We start from the raw sequence: 20079 nt of genomic DNA, 5'->3' as shown, positions 1-20079 counted from the left end.
ATCCAAGCCTTACATAACAGAAGGAAATAATTTAACATTTCTGTTAAGGAAACATTCATTACCAAAGCCTGGGGTTTCAATCTCATTGTAATCAGCTCTGGGTAATGAGATGTTTAAATAAGGTAAATGATAAAAGTGTAATGTTTAAAATGTTTTGAATCTTTTTAAAACAAATCCCGCCCCCCCCCCCCCCAAAAGGTATGCAATAAAATAGAAATTTATGGAGAAGTTTTTATCTGAGAAGTGCAAATATCTATGCTACAATAGGGTTTGGGTTCTGAATACAATACTTTTAAATCAGACAATGCAAAGCTTTGTTCCAGTTTCTTTGATTTTATGAACCCTTAGGAAAATTTACAGTAATTCATATGGGGAGCTACCCAGCATGGATGCAAGGATTTCCAGGTTGCAAGGGAAGCATGAGGAAAGAGTAGTTTTTAACTTTTTTTTTTTTTTTAGTCTCTGTTCTTCTCTCATTTTGCAGTGCCTCAAGAGAGGGAAATTAAGTAAAGATCGTCTTAATGTTATGTGGGGATGAATTAATGTAATAATCAACAGGCCCAAATAAACTCCCGCTAACTTTGAAGTGTTCTCTCCAGGTATTTAAACCTAAATTCCTGTGCATGCTTAGCTGGCAGTAAATCCCATGGAACTCTGTGAAAATGACTTCTAATTAGGCACACGCAAGTCTGCAGAATAAATCTCTAATTGCAACAAAAGTTGTTTTTTTTAAAAAAGAGGAAAGTTAAGGGGATTTAAATTATAATTTGACCACAGTGATCACTTCTGTGCTATCATGGTCTAAGATGGACCAAGTATTTAATTGTCATTTACAGGTTCATCCAATTGGAAGAAAAAAAAGAAGTGATCTGTGCTAAAGATTCTATAAAACCCACATGGCTATGATGCCAGGAAGCTATCACAGCCAGTATTCCTATGTAGCAGTGTTTCTCAGCCTTAATAATTTTAAGTTATGTGGACTTCAATTCCCAGAATTCCCCGGCCAGCAAGTGCTGACTGGGGAATTCTAGAAGTTGAAGTCCACACATCTTAAAATTGCTAAGATTGAGAAATACTGCTATATAGAATAAAAGATAACACCACAAGTATTTAAAATAGGGGGGGGGGCGGTATCTCCTGCCTACTCTCCTTATTTTTAGGGAAGCACGTCAACATCTGATTTGCTGCACTGGATGCATCTTTTCAAGCTTTGGGTGGCTTGCAAGTACTAGCAACAGACTATCTCCTTGATGGAAGAAGTGAACTGAAGCAAGCTGAAGGATATTTCCCTCAACCATTTCACTGATGTGCCAGAATCTATCAAAATATATCTTTCTGTCTCAGATAAATGAATGCACTGATCTAATCTACTGTGCACTGTAATAGTTCCCTGGATGCATATTGACATTTTGAGAGGTGGAAGATGTTCTAGTGACCCAATGGCCTCTCAAGGTTGAGGTTACTTCCATAAACCTAGTTTAAGGGGAACGATTCTGCGCTTTCTGATAAGAATTTGGCATTTATTTTTAGGAACCCCATTCTTACTATTGTAACTATGTCTGGCACTTGGAATTCATATTAAGAAGAGTTGACAATTTACTAATTTATGATGTCTTTCCTTATATTTTAGTGTGTTTTTGGCAGGCTAGGCAGTGTTGATGTATTGCTTAAGCATTCAAACTACAGACTGAGCTCTTGAAAGCTTGTATAGAAAACTTACTTTTTTCATCTGAACACTGAATATTTTTGACATATTTTAAAATTTAATTTACAAAAACAAACCAAATACCTGAGAATTGAGTCCTTCTGTTAGTTGCAAATGCCCCATTTTTAATGACACACTCCTCTGAATGATGGCTCCCTTCCCTGTCAGTTGGCTTAGATGGATGTTTATTGTTTGTTTCATACCATTCTTTCTTCTTTTTAGTTAGCTTTTTGAGAGCCATTTCGTTTAAACATAAATATATAATGGGCAATTCTACAGTATTTTTATTTAAAGATCTTTTTTAGTAATAATCATAGTACCAGAGCACTTTCACACACAAACACACAGAGAGAGTGTGTCTCTGTATAATACTATATATCTACCTGTATACTGTATATCACACATATACAAACACACAAACGTACAGACTCATCTTTCATTTGACCAATGGGTTTGCAATCTTGTTTTTGTCATTTCTGTGCTAGGTATTGCTTCTAATTTGTTTCCCTTCCTGTTCCTTATAATCCACAATTGCTTAAATTCAAGATTTAATTCAAGATACTCTCCTGCTTGAGCAGGGAGTTGGACTGAAAGACCGCTAAAGTCTGTTCCAACTGTTATTCTGTTAATTCACAAATTTGATCATGTCACCCAACATCTCGTGCCAAATCACAATGTTTTTTGCCTTTGTGGAGCTGGGATGGGCGTGGCCTGCACATGAAGCATCTGGCCTGCGGGAAGCCAGTTTGACACCCCTGTTAATCTGATTTCATACAATTAAGATATTTAAGGGAGCCAATTTGGTGCAATTGTTAAAAGTGTAGACCTAGAAATCAGGAGACTGAGTTCTAAGTCTCTCTTAGACATGAAACCTGGCTATGGATCTTTGGGCTAGTCACTCTCTCTCAACCCAACTCACCTGGGGGATGGGGAGAGGTTATGAATAAGTATTAGGTATGTTGGTAATTCCTTAGAGTAGATATTGTCAGTGGTGAAACTAGGTAATTTCAGATCCTGGATTTTAATCATCCTAAAGTGCACCCCTTGAAGTAACATTGTACATTTCTCATTTGTGAAGAATACAACTAACATTTATTTCTCTGCCTGCCATTTCCACAACTATCATTAAATGCTTTCCTGGAGCAGGGGATATTTGCTGATTCTTTTAAAGAAAGAGGTGTCTTAAGCAGTGACATTTTTGTAATTTGACTTAAACTTTAACATCATGATGACTATGTGTAGTTCTCAATGGAACTGCATCTACATGGAGGGAAGTATGCAGTGGAGTACCCCAAGGCTCTGTTTTAGGCCCAGTACTCTTCAACATCTTCATCAATGATTTGGATGAGGGAATAAATGGGGAACTCATCAAATTTGCAGATGACACCAAGCTGGCAGGAATAGCCAACACTCCAGAAGATAGGCTTAAGATACAGAAGGATCTTGACAAACTTGAACATTGGGCACTATCTAATAAAATGAAATTCAATGGTGAAAAGAGTAAGGTTCTACATTTAGGCAGCAAAAATGGAATGCACAGGTACAGTATAGGTGATACCTTGCTCAGTAGTAGTAACTGTGAAAGGGATCTTGGAGTCCTAGTGGACAACCATTTAAATATGAGCCAGCAGTGTGCAGCAGCTGCCAAAAAAGCCAACACAGTCCTAGGCTGCATCAACAGAGGGATAGAATCAAGATCATGTGAAGTGTTAATACCACTTTATAATGCCTTGGTAAGGCCACACTTGGAATACTGCATTCAGTTCTGGTCACCACGATGTAAAAAAGATGTGGAGACTCTAGAAAGAGTGCAGAGAAGAGCAGCAAAGATGATTAGGGGACTGGAGACTAAAACATATGAAGAATGGTTGCAGGAACTGGGTATGTTTAGTTTAAGAGAAAGAAGGACTAGGGGAGACATGATAGCAGTGTTCCAATATCTCAGGGGTTGCCACAAAGAAGAGTGAGTCAAACTATTCTCCAAGGCACCTGAGGGTAGAACAAGAAGCAATGGGTGGAAACTAATCAAGGAGAGAAGCAACTTAGAACTGAGGAGAAATTTCCTGACAGTGAGAACAATTAATCAGTGGAACAGCTTGCCTCCAGAAGTTGTGAATGCCCCAACACTGGAAGTCTTTAAGAAGATGTTGGATAGCTATTTGTCTGAAACGGTATAGGGTTTCCTGCCTAGGCAGGGGGTTGGACTAGAAGACCTCCAAGGTCCCTTCCAACTCTACTATTGTATTATTTTGCGTTACTATTGAAATAAAATGGGAATGCCAGCCATATTGTAACAGAAGGGGAGTTTTAAGTGGTAAAATAAAATACCAATTCAGCTTTTATTAATTTACAGTAGTGATACCCCATTTTTCTTTAAAAATAAAAAAGGCTGTAGTAGTGAATAATGTCAGCTTCAATGCCCATGCTAGGTACTGCCTCATCACAAGTTTACTCTCCAAACATATATTTTACCTCCCATGCTGTAGAACATGAGATGATTTCACTAGATTTTCAGATATTGTTTGAATTTGATTCAGTTTTATATCTTTGCTATATGAAAAAAAGTATCATGGTATAAGATGGCCCAAGTGGTAGATCTTTATTAAAAGGTTCCTTCATTTGGAAGAAAAAGGAAGTGATCTTTGCTGATTACAATTACTTGCTACTGTAATTTTCTGGACCTTCTGTTGATCTCCAAAATGTTAGATTTTCTGAAATAGCACTAGAAGCAGGTCTTTATTCACAAAAGGCCTCTTCTTGACCTAACTGACAGTCTGACAATTGTCTGTCTGGAGCCAACCCACTCTGTCAACTTAAGAAAATCTACCTGCTCCAGAGGAATATCTTCCGCTTACTGTGAGGTAACCTCCTCCTCTTGCTCCTTTTTCATATCTTAAGTATGGGGAACTCATGCCTGCTAGTTGAATACTTTTGAGTAGTTTCCAGGTAACAGGAGTCTACTTTTGTTTAAAGCAATCTCAAGGAATTTATGGAAATGTTATGTGTAAGGTGAGACACCTCAAACAAGTCACTGGAGGATTTCTTACTTTTCAAAAACTGTTTTGGTAATGTTGATTGGTTTACTAGATAAAAGGCCAGATTAAATGAGATCATTAACAGTAGCATGGCAATCTCTTTTTTTTAAAAAAACCTATGACAGAATATCTTTCTTTGATACAGGAATAAAGCAGAGAGCTTTTGAAACCCAGGAATGTAGTCTCAAGATGTATGCATATGTGTATGTATATGTAGACACATATTTCAATTGCAAAAGTAGCTACCCCTCACTGGCGTTTAGTTTCAACAATGCAAGATGTGACTCTTTCACAGCACAATCCCCAGTGTAGACAAAAAGCTTTCCTGGGGTTGAGATCCTGCCATTCATATAATTATTTAGAGAGAGAGACAGCTCCATTACTTCAGTGTCTGTTCTTCAGATGAGGAACGAAAACATTAAGGTTTTTTTTAATGTAGTATACGCAGCCATTTTTTATTATTTAAATCAGAGCTAATGTTAAATAAGTAAAACTTTGCCTGCAGGCTTCTGCAAACTAATGTTTTATTTTGACAGTGCTGCTGCGGCTTTTCCCTTCTTATTTCTGAAAGCATTGTGAGAAGTAACTCAGAGATTTTTTTTTTGCTCTATGCTTCCTTTCTTTTCATCATCAGGGTTTGGGGGATTTTTTTTTTTTTTTTTTGCTTTGCTTTGCTTTGCTGCTTCTCCCAAGATCATGCACATACTTTCAGCATTCTTTGTTTATCAGCTGTTGAGCAGAATTAAATAAGAGCTACATGTGCATAACGTCTTAGGGATATGAATTTCTATGCCAGTGGGAAAAGATCAGAAGCAGCAGCTACAGTTACTCTTCCTTGAAAGTAATGGTGCAGCAAGAAAATCCTAAGGTGTTTTTTTCCCCACTGTCCAGTCAACTCAAGCCTTCTTTCCGTATTCAACTAGACTAGTTCTGCTTTAGCACCAATGAAGTTCACAAACCAAATTTCATTACCTGTAGGGATTATGTTGCATAGATTTTTCTATCAAAAAAGAATGATACTTATTTTACGAAGACAATAGGGTAAGGGTCATGTATTGGTTTGGAACAATTGTATGTATAGCTAGTATTTGCACACACGTTAACATATCGCATATAAAGCCCAGCATGTAATAAAAGCTACTTTTTTTAAAAAAACACCAGAAATTCTAATGTCTATAATCCTTCAACTTTCCTCAAAATTGGCATTGGTAACATCCCCAAATTTAAGGTGAAGAAAATAGGTAGCTAAATTGGAAGGATCATGATTTCTTTTCTAAAAGAAGAAAAGGGACCAGGCTAAATTCCTGTGCTGGTATTTCCAAGCTACATTTTGTAGACACAAAGGGAGATTGAACATTACAGTATTTACAATATAATCACCAGACCGTCTTGCCTGCTTTGTCTAAGTCAACTGGTGTTGAGGTGTTTTGAGCATTGTTCTGAAATCACATCATACTGCTTGTGAAGGAGTGTTTTATCCAGACTTGACTGTGTTGGGCTTGACATGAGAACATGATTTCAGTTTTTGCTTTTCAGGCACTACCCATTTCCATGCTCACACATAGCTTTGTTTGCACAGACACATACCCATGCGTAACTGAACCATGGCTCACTAAAATCAATTTTCTGACTTTCTGCAGCACATGGAATTAATCACTAGGGTAAGCTTGTCCAACATGCCAAACTAAAACATAGTGAGTAGTTTGTGAACACAGTCATGATAATTCCCACTATCTTCAACGCCTTGCAAATAACATATTTTTTCTACAAAAACCCATTATCACTTTACCAATTCACTTGAGTTTTCCAGGTACCAAAGATTTAGACACCTTGTTCAGTAGCTAAAACACTATTCTGGTTTCGACTACAGTACTCAGCAGATGACTTCTCACTATCTTATCATATTTTAAGTTCTTACATTTTAATATTTCTTGTTAACCACCCTGAATGTTCTCACAGATACAAATCAAAGAAATGATAGCTCTATTTTACAGATCCTATGGGGGTGGGGATTCCTTATTATTGAGGGGGGGGTATTGGTGGAGAAAGGTGAAGAAAGTAAGATCTACTAAATCATGTTGATCTTACGCACATTTATCTAAATGTGCTGAGAAATTCCCTTGCCATTTTGGGATTGAATTTTTAGAAACTGATTTTTAAAAATTGGTATTACAAAACAGCAACACATTTAGCAACATATGCATTTCACTTGTGCATCAACAGCTTTTACTTGTCCTGAAAAGGCAGCAAATGCTTTGATTAATCTGGTATTGTTTCACATTTAGATTGAGGAATGGAGAAAGATGCTTGTGTGATAGTTCATGTCATACACCAAACAATTCACTCACTTTGATTTGAATCAGCACACTAGGGGCCTATTGACTGCTTTGCTTCAGCAGTAGCATAGCATGCTCAGCTCTGTTTGTGGAGCACTACACAATTTGCCACCCCTGTTTAAATGATTCCCAGAAATGCTTGCAACCTAGAATGCAATTGGTACTTTTTCTGTGACTTCCTAAAATTGCCAACCTGAAGGCATATTAAGGACGGAAGAGATCAATCATACAAAGGGATGTTCACAATATCCCTTTTGGCCAACTCTTACATTTTCATGGGTTTCCGACTGGCTTTCATTCTCTTCTGTATCTCATCCTCTTAGCTTTATTCAGCAGCACCATGGTTGATCTTTTGCTGAAGCATTTGCTAGGCAATCCTGCCTCCCAGCGTTCAAAGGGAAGAAAGGCTTTGTTTAATACCTGCTTAGAAAATGTCCACTTGGAAGGATTTTTAAATAATTGCTTCTAAGGGCCACATGCTTTGTTTTATATTTTCTTTTTTAGATGCTCCGCTTTTGTTCTGATCACAAAACATATCACACATTCCCAGAAATCCAGTAGCACCTTTTCAAACAAATACTTTCTGTTAAAAAAGGCTTTTGTGGTGCACAGCTCACACCAGCAGATACATGAAATGGCAAAAGTGATGTTGGATTTAAACGGGGATGTGATGGAGGAGGGAAAGGGGGGAAAGGCAGAAGACAAGTTGGTTATACAGATACAGGCTGCATGTGAGAAGATTATGAGTACGTTATCAGTTAGCAATTGCAGTGGGCTAAAAACCAGCCTGGAATTAAAGAAAAACTTCCTAGGAGTGAGAACAATTAATCAGTGGAATGACTTGCCTTCAGAAGTTGTGAGTGCTTCATCATTAGAATGATGAAGAGATTGGACAGTCACTTATCTGAAATGGTATAGGGTCTCCTGCTTGAGCAGGGGGATGGACTAGAAGATCTCCAAGGTCCCTTCCAGTTCTATTCTGATTGATTGATTGATTGATTGATTGATTGAGAGCTTCTGAGTTTACCTGAAACACTTTGAGGTAGGTGAGTTCAATAATGCCTCAAACAGTTGTGCTGGTGTTTATTTTACAAAATGGCTACTTTCATTCTGATTTTGGGCTACCATAGAATAACATAGCTATCCTCACAACACATTCCCACAATGTTTCCTTATTATGTAAAAACCGAAGCCATAAATAACTGAAACCTGCAATAGGTATAAATATGTAGAGAATCCCCACTAAACTCAACACATCTATGAAATGTAACATCTATCGATCATTTATCTATCCATTCTGAGATTGTATTTATATTTAAAGTATTTGGAAAAGATTGAACTGCCATAGGCAGAACTAGAAAGAACATTATATGAAACCATTTTATTTGAAACATTAGATAAAAGGAGCAATTTATATCTATTTCTCGTATCTATTTTTTTACTTTTCCATATTAGGTAACTTTTTTTTCTGGAGGCATACAGTGGCTGGTTCAGTTTTTTTCTATAGGAAAACTATTACATGTAACTGCATAACGTACTAAATGTGTCAGTAACTTGGTGCATGGGAATATTAAATATATGGAAATATTAGGATTGGGGAATGGAATCGCAGCAGGATTGGGAACATCGATTAAAAGCCTTGGTTCCCAATGAATATTTTATCAGTTATAGGATGTCCCCATTCCTCCCACTGTAATCTGAAGTCTTCCCTCATCAAGTCTTGTGGTTCATTTATTTTCCACTTAAATTTATATTAGACTTTCCCACTAAATGTGGTGTTAGGTCGATTGCTATTAATTAGAAAATGAACAGCTGATGGGCTTTCTAATGATTTGTGGATTTTGGCTCTATATTTCATGCTCTCATTTCTTTTACAAACCCAACCCTTTCTCTGTTGATAGTTATCAGAACTTAAATCGGTATTTTGAATCTCTTTCCCTGCCCTTTTGCTTCTGTCAAGTTTTGCATAGGTCAAAAATGTAGGAGAAGCTTATAATTAAAACAAAAAGAAACCAGTGTATGTTTTATTAAATGAAAATATGTAGCATATTTCTGGGGGCTGGGTGAGGAAGGACTTTGCCATGAAACGAATTGGTTTGGCAGCAATTTTTCCATTTATATGCAGAGCTGATATTTTATGCAAAAAGCCTGCAAAAGAGTTATATGATGTAATAAAGGTGGGGTGGAAATCCATCCTTAGGAGCAAATCTGTATTGTGAGCAGTTCTAATAATTAAAGGTCTAAGGCAATTACCAGGAAAAGATTTGAAATTACTTGAGTAACTTATTTCAATGAGCATACATCTCCTAAGAGGAGAAATAGGTTTCTTAAAAGAATTGTTTCAAACATACAATCCATGTTTGAAAGCCATTAGTCAAATGTAGAAGAAAATTGTATTTATTTGTATTTATTTATATTTCTTATTTCCAAAATACGTATCTCCCTCAAATTGTAGAATAGTGCCTCTAAATCCCTTATGGCTTTGCATGAATTTGCAACATTATATTCTTGAAAAATGAAGCGTGTTTTCATGTAGCTTTTAGAACGATGCTGTGCAAAGCAGAGATACTTCGTGTAATGTAGTGAGTTGTTGACAAACATTATCACTACTTCACAGAACGCCATCAAGTAGAAGTGTGTTTCATGGCACTCACAGGGGATTCTTAAAATTTGACTAGCTGTAAATTAGATTAATTTTCTAAAAGGTTCAGACTTTCAGAAATAGCCAAAATTGGGACTTGTCAAGAAAATAGAATGCAAGCAAAACAAACATTTTTGGAACAGACAGAAAGAAGAGGAACGGAACGTCAACGAAGGAAACAGTTTTGTACTTTCAGCTCGGAGGCCACTGGAGAACACGGTTTGTGATCCAGGTTACTGAACAGTAGTATGTAAACAAGAGGAACCCTAAAGGACAGCCTAGGCGGTGGTAAGACAAGACAGAGAATCTACCAGTTTTCTAAAACAAGTGGAGACAGTTAAACACCCCTAAAGGCCCAGTGCTGAGGTAAAATGCATGCCCTCAGAATAATTTAGTGAGCTAAGGAATTGACATTTCCTGTTAAGGAGCCTTTGTTGTTTTTGCCAGGCTGAAACCAAACAAGAGTGGGGGGATTCATTTGAAGCTTCTTCTAAAGGGCACAAAAATTTAATCAGATGGCTTTCCAGAAACTGCCCTGAACCAAGTGGACTGCTAAAAAATAAAAATCATTCTCATATAACAAGTTCTCTGTTCACGTTTAGTGGGTTTTATGCTTTTTTTTTTTTTTTTTGAAATTTTAGTAGTCGTTCTGTATATCCAGAAGGCAACAGGCATATTCCATACTCCGAGCAAGAAGCATATTGTAACTACGCTCCCTAAAGTCTTAGATTGCTAAAGCTGGGAGGGCTGCTGATTTTAGCATGTGAACACTGGGGTATTTTTGTTTTTGTTTTTTAAATGCAACCCTCCATAGCTACCTGAACTGGATACAAACTTTGCTGCATAAATTCTATGGAGGATGAGCAAGACCTTGCTTTCCTTTTTTATGTGCATGTGTGTGCTTGAGGACGCATGATTAATAGGTTATAAAGCTGTGCCCCTTTCTCTTCAGCCATTTTCATTCCCTGCTGGATTCCCATCGCTTTTGGAGTGCAGTTAATCGCTTGCACAGGAAAAGGGGCTTCATAAATCACTAAGGCAAACAGTCAAGGATTTTTCATGCATTCCTTTCCTATGTAAATGATCTGTAACTTTTTTTGTGTGTGTGTATATCAGACCCATCAATTTTCTCACTTTGCCCTCACCTTCTCCTTCCCCGACTCCCTTCCCACCCCTGGATTCTTGGAATGGCAATTTAAATGACCCTGAAAGATTTGAAGACAATTCAAGTTTAGCTTTGCGTATCAGTGACCTACCAGCAATTCCCACTAAGGCTGTGATGTATATAGCGCATTTGATCTGCAGCTACATGATTCAGAAAGAAGTGATTCCAGAAGTGCTTTTTTCCGCCATAGAGTGCTGGAAAAATACCCTCCAGAGACACAACATAATAGCAGCTATTTCCGATGAGCATCCTAGAAAGCCTCTGACGCTCCAGCAAGCTACCAGCTAGTGACTTTTGGCTTCCTTCCTGCTTCACACAATGCATAAATCATCAGAACTGATTTCTTTTTTCTTGTTAGCAAGATGGAAGAAGCTGAATAAAACATATTTGGCAGGTTACAATATCACTTGTCTTATAGCAAGCCACATTTTAAAAAAAAAGAACAAGGGAAACCTCGAGTTCTTCTACAAGACAGAAGAGATTTATAACAAGATTTATTTAGTATTGTTTTCTTAGCTTTTATTAAGCTTTACCAAATCTAATATATACTTGGCTTTTAAAAAAATAATCATTTTTTGTCTCAGGAAGCTTATGCTAAGTGATAGCCACAAAGTTCATGGCAATTTATGCGGAGGCACAGTAAATTCTATTGTAAAAATAATTATAGTTGAAATAATCCACCTATGTTGACTCATACATATGAAATATTTCCTCTAAAATAAATATATATTTATATACCGCTTCTCATAAAATATTTCAAAGCAATCTAGAACCAAATTGCAGATGGTAATAAAGCAGCAAAGCTAAAATACTTTAAAAAAACCTAAAATTGATAGAAGAGGCAGAAATTAATACATAATGTCCCTTAATACAGTGAAGGCCTCAGTCAAAATCTTCAATCAGCTTCTAAGCGAGATTTTATTTGTCAAACTTATGTAGCCACCTATCTCACAAACAAGTGTCTCTGAATGGTGTATGATGACGTTATAAACAAAGTAATAAATAGTAACCCAGTTATCATTATTAAAAACATTTTAAAAAACAATAAAAGAGGAAGCTAAGAAAGAAGAAATATTAAACAAAGAGATGTTAATAATAATGGAGGTACGTCAGTAATTCCTCAGTCCTCTGGGGTCTTCAAGCCAGATGGCACATCCAGGTTTTATAGGACCTTCAGGTGGTCAATAGTGGTCAATAGTGAGGAAATCAGCCTCACTTTGGGGGTCAGAATTTTCCAAGAAACAGGAGACGGCTTCTGGTTTCCGAAGGCGACGAACGCTGGGCGTCCACTGTTCGCTTCTCCAGTGGGCTCCCTTTAGGAGCACAGGTGGTCTCGGAGGGACCACCTGCCATAGGGCGGCTTGCTGGAACCCCCGGACTCGGCGGCAGGAATTTTCCAAGAAACAGGTGTCACTGCAGGAACAGCCTACCACCTAAGACCCACAAAATGTAACCCCTTAACTGACGGGGACCATGCTATGTCTGCTGGATCTGGTGGGATGGGCAGATCTCATCAGGGAGAGGTGGACATTCAGATAACCGGTTCCCATGCCATGTAGAGCTTTAAAAGTCAAAACTGTTATCTTAAACTGGACCCAGAAACAAACTGGTTACTGGTGCAACTTGAGGAGTGGAGGTGTAGCATATGTTCTACTACAAACACACATAATAACCTATATCTTCGCATCTTGCTTCAGTTGAAGCTTCTGAATACTCTCAAGGGCAACCCATGTAGAATGCATTACAATAGTTCAGGAGGTAATCAGGGCATTAGTGATCATGAATAGAGCCTTCTCAATCTAAGAATGGATACAACTGGCTCATAATACAAAGCACCATCTTAATGTGGTCTCCACCTCTTCAGTGAGAGTATACCACACTTATATCAAACTACATCAGTTGATAGTCTGATTGTGACAGTTAGGGAATCGTCACACAGATTGTCTAGGCTAGTGTATATATGTTTTATTATTCTAGGTGAAAGTGAAGTTAAATGTTTGGCTTGACTTATAAATTGAAATTGGTTGTTTGGAACAGCATGAAATCCCAAGTCAGACCTACCTGTGAAATCGGTACAGCCAGAGATGCTTTTGAGCAGCAGCATGACAGTATATGAACAACAATCCTCTATATCTGATTGTTATTCAGAGGGATTTTCTAATGAGCAAGAGGACATAATGTCATCCCATGCCCCCTCTTTGAATTAGTGTTGCACTGGAAAATGGGATGGGCAAAGCTAAATCAAATCTACTCCTCCTTATTCACCAACTATTCCCAAAAATGTAAGGCAGGTCAGCTCTCGCTGTAAAGTTAAGTGATGGAAAATTATGGAGAGTTATGATTTCATTATGAAGTGATCTGGGAATTCAGCAGCAAAATTACTAGGTCTCCTTCGTATCTTCTAAGACAGGGGTGTCAAACTCAATTTCATTGAGGGGCGCATCAAGGTTGTGTTTGACCTCTGGGGGATGGGGTGGGCATGGCTGGGGTGGGGTGGGCATGGCCAACTCGACATCACTCATATTGGGGGTGCCTGTGGTGGCCCGAATGCTTTGCCAGAGAAAACGGGTAATGTCTTTTATGTAGACCCTCATCTTTCCAATCCAGGTGCAATCCATATACTCTTCCCATTAATATTCATAGATATATATTTTTTAAAAATGGAAAAGTAAAATTCCATTCTTTGTGAACAACAATATACTCAAGAATAATCAACCTCTTAATATCTTAGTTGGGAAGAGTTAATATTCTGAATGGGAGCCTTGAATCAAAACAAAGAGAAAAACCATAATATCTTTGTTTATCCCCATAAAATATTTCAGCAGACTGTTAAGTTACTATTAGACTTATATGTTAACCTTAATAATAAATGCAGGTTGGAAATGAAACAATTATTATTATTTTGATAACTATGATTATGTGCTTAGTTTGAAAATTATCAATTTGCTTCCAGACAGTGTTAATAAGTTCTTGGTTCTAATCGCAACAGGAATTTAGTTAGTTTTCCAGCTACTGGTCAGAAAAAAAATAAATTGGATTTTTCCTTTCAGGACAAATGAGCAGTTTAGAACACTTTTTATTTAAAAATGACAGGTAATACATTTGGAGGTTTGGGAAAAACATTGGCTCATAATAGGATCGTTACTCTTAACTAATTATAAATTAAATATACTTTAAAAAAATTTGAATTTTACCAAAAAAAAAATGTACAATTTACCCCAGATCACAAATTATTATTAGTCAAGGTTTTATCATCATGGAAAACCAAGTTCTTAGAAGGCAGTTACAGATTAAAGATATTAATGTTGGTCTCAACTATGTTCTAAAAATGTGAATTATTAACAGTCTGTAAATAATTTTGGAAAAATTAAGCTTCAACTGATTTTAAAAAGAGTGATTGTGTACTCATGGAAAAATATTTGCGCCCCAGACTCTAAAAGGTGTCTAAACAAAATGAGTTAACTCTCAGCCTTTAAATTTGTATTAATTTTACAAAGGAAAGATAGATACTATGATGGTATAAGTTCTATTTTAATATATCATTTAAAAATTGAATCTTAATATTAAAACTGAACAAAGGTAACACAATTTTAAGAAAAATGTAATGATCATGGTGATGGGGAATGAATTATTTAGATATAATGATTAATGTATATAAAGATATAATTTTGGTGAGGAATTTTCTTGAGTTTTTAGTTTTGCTCCAGATGTTTTTTTTTTCTTTATGGGACTGATATTCTTCTTTGGTTTTGCTTACTCATCCCAGATACAAGAATTTATCAGAGTGATTTCCTTTCCTTTCCTTTTCCTTCCCTTCCCATCTCTCTCTCTCTCTTAATATTGAGCTCTTTTTGTTAGCTCTTTTTTTAAGTAGATAGTTTTTTGAACAATAATAATACAGTCCTATAGTCCAATTGTTTATATACAATTAAAACTAACAAATAATGTTTTTAAAGAAATGTTAATTTCTTTAACATTACTCGTTAGTTTCAATTAAAAGAATCCCTAAATAATGTAGCATTGAGGATGGGTTGATGAATGACATACCTTCGGAACTCGGCTAGATCTCAAAGAAATTAGTAGAACTTCTTGGCCTTATTTTTTATAGCAGGATTGGGCAACATATGGCTCTCCTGATATTGAATTATTATTGTCGACATAACCTCCTCTTTGGTCAGGCTGGTGAGGCTACTGGGAATTATGGTTCAGTATTATCTGGAGAATCCTAGGCTGCCAACCCCTTTTACAAAATTCAAGGGTAGACAACAATGCATTTTCCCTCTCCTCTGTCAGAGGTGATTGTGACATACTTTCTACTTGTCCCTTGGAATGTTATTGCTTTGGACATTTTCCAACAGTGCTGGTTGCTGAAGCATTCATGTCATTTGTGATTAACCATCCTTTTTGCATTTTTGGTGCTAGTAGGTGTAAACAAACCTATGTCTGTCAAGATAGTGCTGTGTAAGATAGATGTAGAGCTACCGCAGCCTGACAAATAGAATTGTCCTTAAGTCATCTTCCTCTCCTGAAGACCGAACTCCTCTTGTTTCCTAAGGAGACAGGGATACTTTTATGCACTTTGGGAGTGCTGGCGAGATCAGACTGACAAAACCTGGCATGAGCAAGTGACTTTCTTCTTTTGCTCCTTGATGTATGCTTTAGTGATTCTATAACCCTAAGCTTAGCTTTCCTCGTTTCGTGTGCAGAACAGAACCCAGTAATGCAGATAAGAATTCACTGGAGGGGGGGGGAGAGGAGGTAGGTATGAAAAGGAGTTTGCATTGTGATAATATGACTCAAAAGGTCTCATTCTGGCATCATGTTAAGAATTGATAATTCTACAGAACAGAATGGAACAGATCAACAGAGTTGGAAGGGACCTTGGAGGTCTTCTAGTCCAACTCCCTTCTTAGGTAGGAAATTCTATACCATTTCAGACAAATGGTTCTCCAATCTTTTCTTAAAAACTTCCAGTGTTGGAGCATTCACAACTTCTGGAGGCAAGTTGTTCCACTGATTAATTGTTCTAACTGTCAGGAAATTTCTTCTTAGTTCTAGGTTGCTTCTTTCCTTGATTAGTTTCCATCCATTGCTTCTTGTCCTGCCTTCAGGTGCTTTAGATAATAGCTTGATTCCCTCTTCTTTGACAACTCCTGAGATATTGGAACACTGCTAGATATCGTGTCACCTTCAATCCTTCTTTTCATTAAACTAGATGTACTTAATTCCAGCAACTGTTCTTCACATTTTATTCTCCAGTCCCTTAATTATCTTTGTTGCTCTCTTCTGCACTCTTTCTAAGTCTCAACATCTTTTTTTACATCATGGTGACCAAAACTGGATGCAGTATTCCAAGTCTGGCCTTTCCAAGGCATTATAAAGTGGTATCAACACTTCATGTGATCTTGACTGTATCAAGGGTAGGTTGCTGCCAGTTTTACTACCAATTCACAACCCCCCCCCCTACACCAGACATACACTATGCACATGTGTGCTGTTCACTGTAAATTGTTATTTGTGTATGCGTAGAACTATTTACAGTGAACTGTGGATGCGCAGTCACTAAAAATCAAAATGGCAACAGGCCAGCGGTGGCGAGGGAACTGGTTCGGTGGCTTGGCAGGCTTGGGTCACTGCCAGTTCTGTGACCCAGGCTTGAATTTCACTATCGGTTTGGCCAAACCGGGCCAAACCCGGAGCAACCCATCTCTGGATCAAATCCCTCCATTAATGCAGCCTAGAACTGTGTTGGCTTTTTGGCAGCTACAGCACACTGCTGGCTCATATTTAAGTGATTGTCCACTAACAGAAATTACTTTGCTTTGTCTATTTGAGGCCAGAATGTTTATTCACCTGCAACTCACCAGGACCATGCAATTAAGCTTCAATGCTCCCTCAGTTATGAGAAATAACAGAATAACAGAGTTGGAAGTCCCTTGCAGGTCTTCTAGTCAACCCCCTCTGCTCAAGCAGAAAACCCTATACCGTTTTAGACAAATATTGTCCAATCTTGTCTTAAAAACCTCCAGCATTGGCGCAGCTTGCACAGCCTCTAGAAGCAATGAGGTGAAGAAGAAATCCAAGAATTTGTTTTTCCAGAAGCCAACTTATTTTGAAATACCACAATTTGAAGTACAACCCAACTGGGCATAAATGGTAGTCTATGGGTGCAATGTGATCTCTTTTCATTCCTTTCCCCCATGTGCAGCCTTGAAATCTCCTCTAGGAACTTCTTGATAGTGGGATTTGGCATTAAGTTGCCAAGGGGTGCAGGAATCGCCTTACTATAGAAGCAGCTCCGTAAATATATCATCAGATTTTGCCCCAGGCAAAAATTAATTAAATGTATAATTGCTACCTAATGAAACATCACTAGTAGATACATGCTGGAAAACAATGATAAAACACATGGGAGTAACAGCAAGTATTATTCTTTCAAAGTGCTCTAATTATAGTGGTATGATTATTTGACTGCTAAACTAAAGATATAGCTTGATACCTCTTTGTGGGTTAAGAACTAATCAACGTCAAGGACAGAACCTGTGAAAATAAACTTATGAGGAATACCTTTTTCTTTCACCTCTCCAGGCAGAAGAAAAAGGGAAACTTCAAATGAAATCTGGATTAATCAGATCTTACCTTCAGTCTATTCACCATAATGCTAAAAAAAGATCCCGTTAATCTTTTTAACTGCTGCTTCACATTATTCTCTTCCCCTTCTTCAAACAACCTTACATGTTTTTGTGAAAAACATATTTTATACCCTGTTCTCTTAAAATAAGACCGCCCCGGATAATAAGCCCAATTGGGCTTTTTAGTGCATGCGCTAAAATAAGCCCTCCCCAAAAATATTGCAACACAGCAGCAGCCATGAGGTGACCATACTCGCTGCCTCCTGCACCTCAAAAATAATAAGATCTCCCAGAAAATAAGGCCAAGCACTTATTTTCAAAAGAAAATAAGACCCTATCTTATTTTCGGGAAAACATGGTAGAATTATGCAAGATACACACACAATTTCTTTTTCATTAAATGTTATAAACAAGGAATAGGGAAAATAACAGAGGAGGGGATGGCAGGAAGAAAATGTTGCAGGCAAGGGCCTCCCTTCTTTAATAAGCCATGATGTCAACCCCTTAGATCAGATCCCATTTGTTAATGTTGCTATCATGGAATGTACCATTGCATGGCAAGAAGGAAACACAGGCAGGAAGTACATGATTTAAAAGAGTACATACACCAAGCCAGGGTTGCTCCTCCATATGAAGTCACTGGCATTGCCATGAGAAGTAACCATAGAAGCTAGACCAGCAGTATCAAGCTCATGTCGTTGTCACGTGACATATCGGGACTTTTTTCCCTCTTTGCTAAATTGGGCATGGGCCACCACGTGACACATCTGGCCTGTGGGCTATGAGTTTGACAGCCCTGATCTAGACCATCTAGAGATTCTCCTGGATCTTTTCTAGAGCTGCTGTGGTGTTTGGAATGCAGTCTTATGGAAGATACTTTTAAAGGAGAAGGCTGCTTTCTGATATGAACGAAAACTAAGTTGGTTGTGAGAAGCTGTAAAAGAGAGGTAATTTCAGCATAACAACCCCCAAGTTGCATGGCCAGTTTGGAGATAGGTCATCTAAAAACATCTCTTTGTCCCTAGTAGCTTTGTATTTTGCTCCTCCAGGTCAGTTCTTATACGTAGCTGTTTAATGTTTTTAAAAAGACACTTAGAATAGTGATATGGGCTGTGACTAACTCTGGATGTGGAAGACTACTGAATGAAATTTCTTCAGCATGTACCATGAATCAAAAATGTCTATTTGGGGGAAGCCACCTATTAAAAGTGTTTTACTAAAACTTCCATTCTGCCTGTAGTCTCTCTGTGCTAGTTAATATCATCAAGGGAGCCATTGCCTGGCAGAATGCAATTTAAGCTCTATTAAAATGATTACTTGGCCTTGAAAATGATAGGTACTGACCAGAATTATAATATCACATTACAAAAGACAGGTTCCTTGCATAGACTTTTCTCATGGGCATAAAATAAACCCTGGGAACATTCCCAATGGAATTGGGTCACTTATGGATTACATTTATAAATAAAAGGATTGCATTTCATATTTTAGAACTGTTAATACATTGAGTAGGGCGATCTAGTAAGTAGACAGGTCATGACTGGAAATTGATTGACATATTTGCAATGTTTCTCTTGCCACTGGCATAAAGAACATTTAATTTTAGAATGAAGTTGCTATCATGCTGACCCTTGCTTTTCCATTTTCTTTTTCTCACAGAAATATAGTTATTATAGTTATGAAAGCTGGTGACTAACTTTGAGCTAGCCCAACCTATGTCACAGGGATGTTCTTATGGGGAAAACAGGAGAATGAAGGAGTACTAGGTATGTCTGCTGCCTTCAGGTATTTATAAAAATGACATAGGCAAGATTTTAAAAAATCTTTAAAAGTCTAAATTAAAACGTGTGCTTATTCTGTGAAATTGTTATATAGAATTTTGATTATTTTCCCTTAAATTATTTTTAATAATTAATTATTTTAATGATTTCTTTTTAATATAGGGACAGAGCCATTTACAGGTTTGGTGTTTTGTTTTGTTTTTTTAATTAATGGTCACCGAATTAATTTTCAGAGATATTACAGTAAAAGAAGTGGAAACCCTTAAATGATTGCTCTTAGAAGCTAATCAGGATGAGCCATGGCTGGGACAAGGAAGAGGAAACTCCCTGAGAATTCCAGGGCGATTGACTAGTCTGGGAGGTGAACATCAACCCTCCCAAAAAATGGTTCTATAAAGTTTCCAAGTAAATGGGCAGCCTTGCGTGGCATTTGCAACAGTTGTCTAGTGGGAAGTAAAGGGAAGGAACAATAATGAATAAAAATCACTTCCAGGAGGAGAAACCTGGAAGCATTGAGGTAAGAATTGTTGGGGAAATAGCGAGCTCCATGAAAACCCAGCCGGCAAATCACCGCTGAGAGGTCCTTTGTGAACCAGAGCCATCCTGAAGGGATGGGGCACAAGGAGAGGCATTTTGGGCAATTGTGGGGAGCGAGGCAAGCTCCCCAGCAGGTCCAATTCAAAGCTCTCTAAAGATTAGTGGCAGGAATGGTGGCCATCTTCGAATGACCGCTTTGGAGCTGGGTCATGTGTAACAAGACTGGCACAGGAGCCGAGGAGGGACG

The 20079-nt window shown here is 37.7% G+C and overlaps 1 protein-coding gene across 1 annotated transcript in view; it reads left to right on the top strand.

Annotated features, from left to right (window-relative positions):
- Nucleotides 1–2637: 2637 nt before the first annotated feature.
- AQR (aquarius intron-binding spliceosomal factor) overlaps nt 2638–20079 on the top strand; it is an 86172-nt gene continuing 68730 nt past the window's right edge. The window contains exon 1 of the mRNA XM_081943755.1: nt 2638–2659. The gene's annotated coding sequence lies outside the window, so the exon portion shown is untranslated. The remainder of the gene's footprint in view (nt 2660–20079) is intronic.

Source organism: Natrix helvetica (genome assembly GCF_964273705.1).
Source record: "Natrix helvetica genome assembly, chromosome: 1".
NCBI lineage: Eukaryota > Metazoa > Chordata > Lepidosauria > Squamata > Natricidae > Natrix > Natrix helvetica.
Note: the sequence above shows the minus strand (reverse complement) of the source record. Positions and strands in the feature narration are given on the sequence as shown.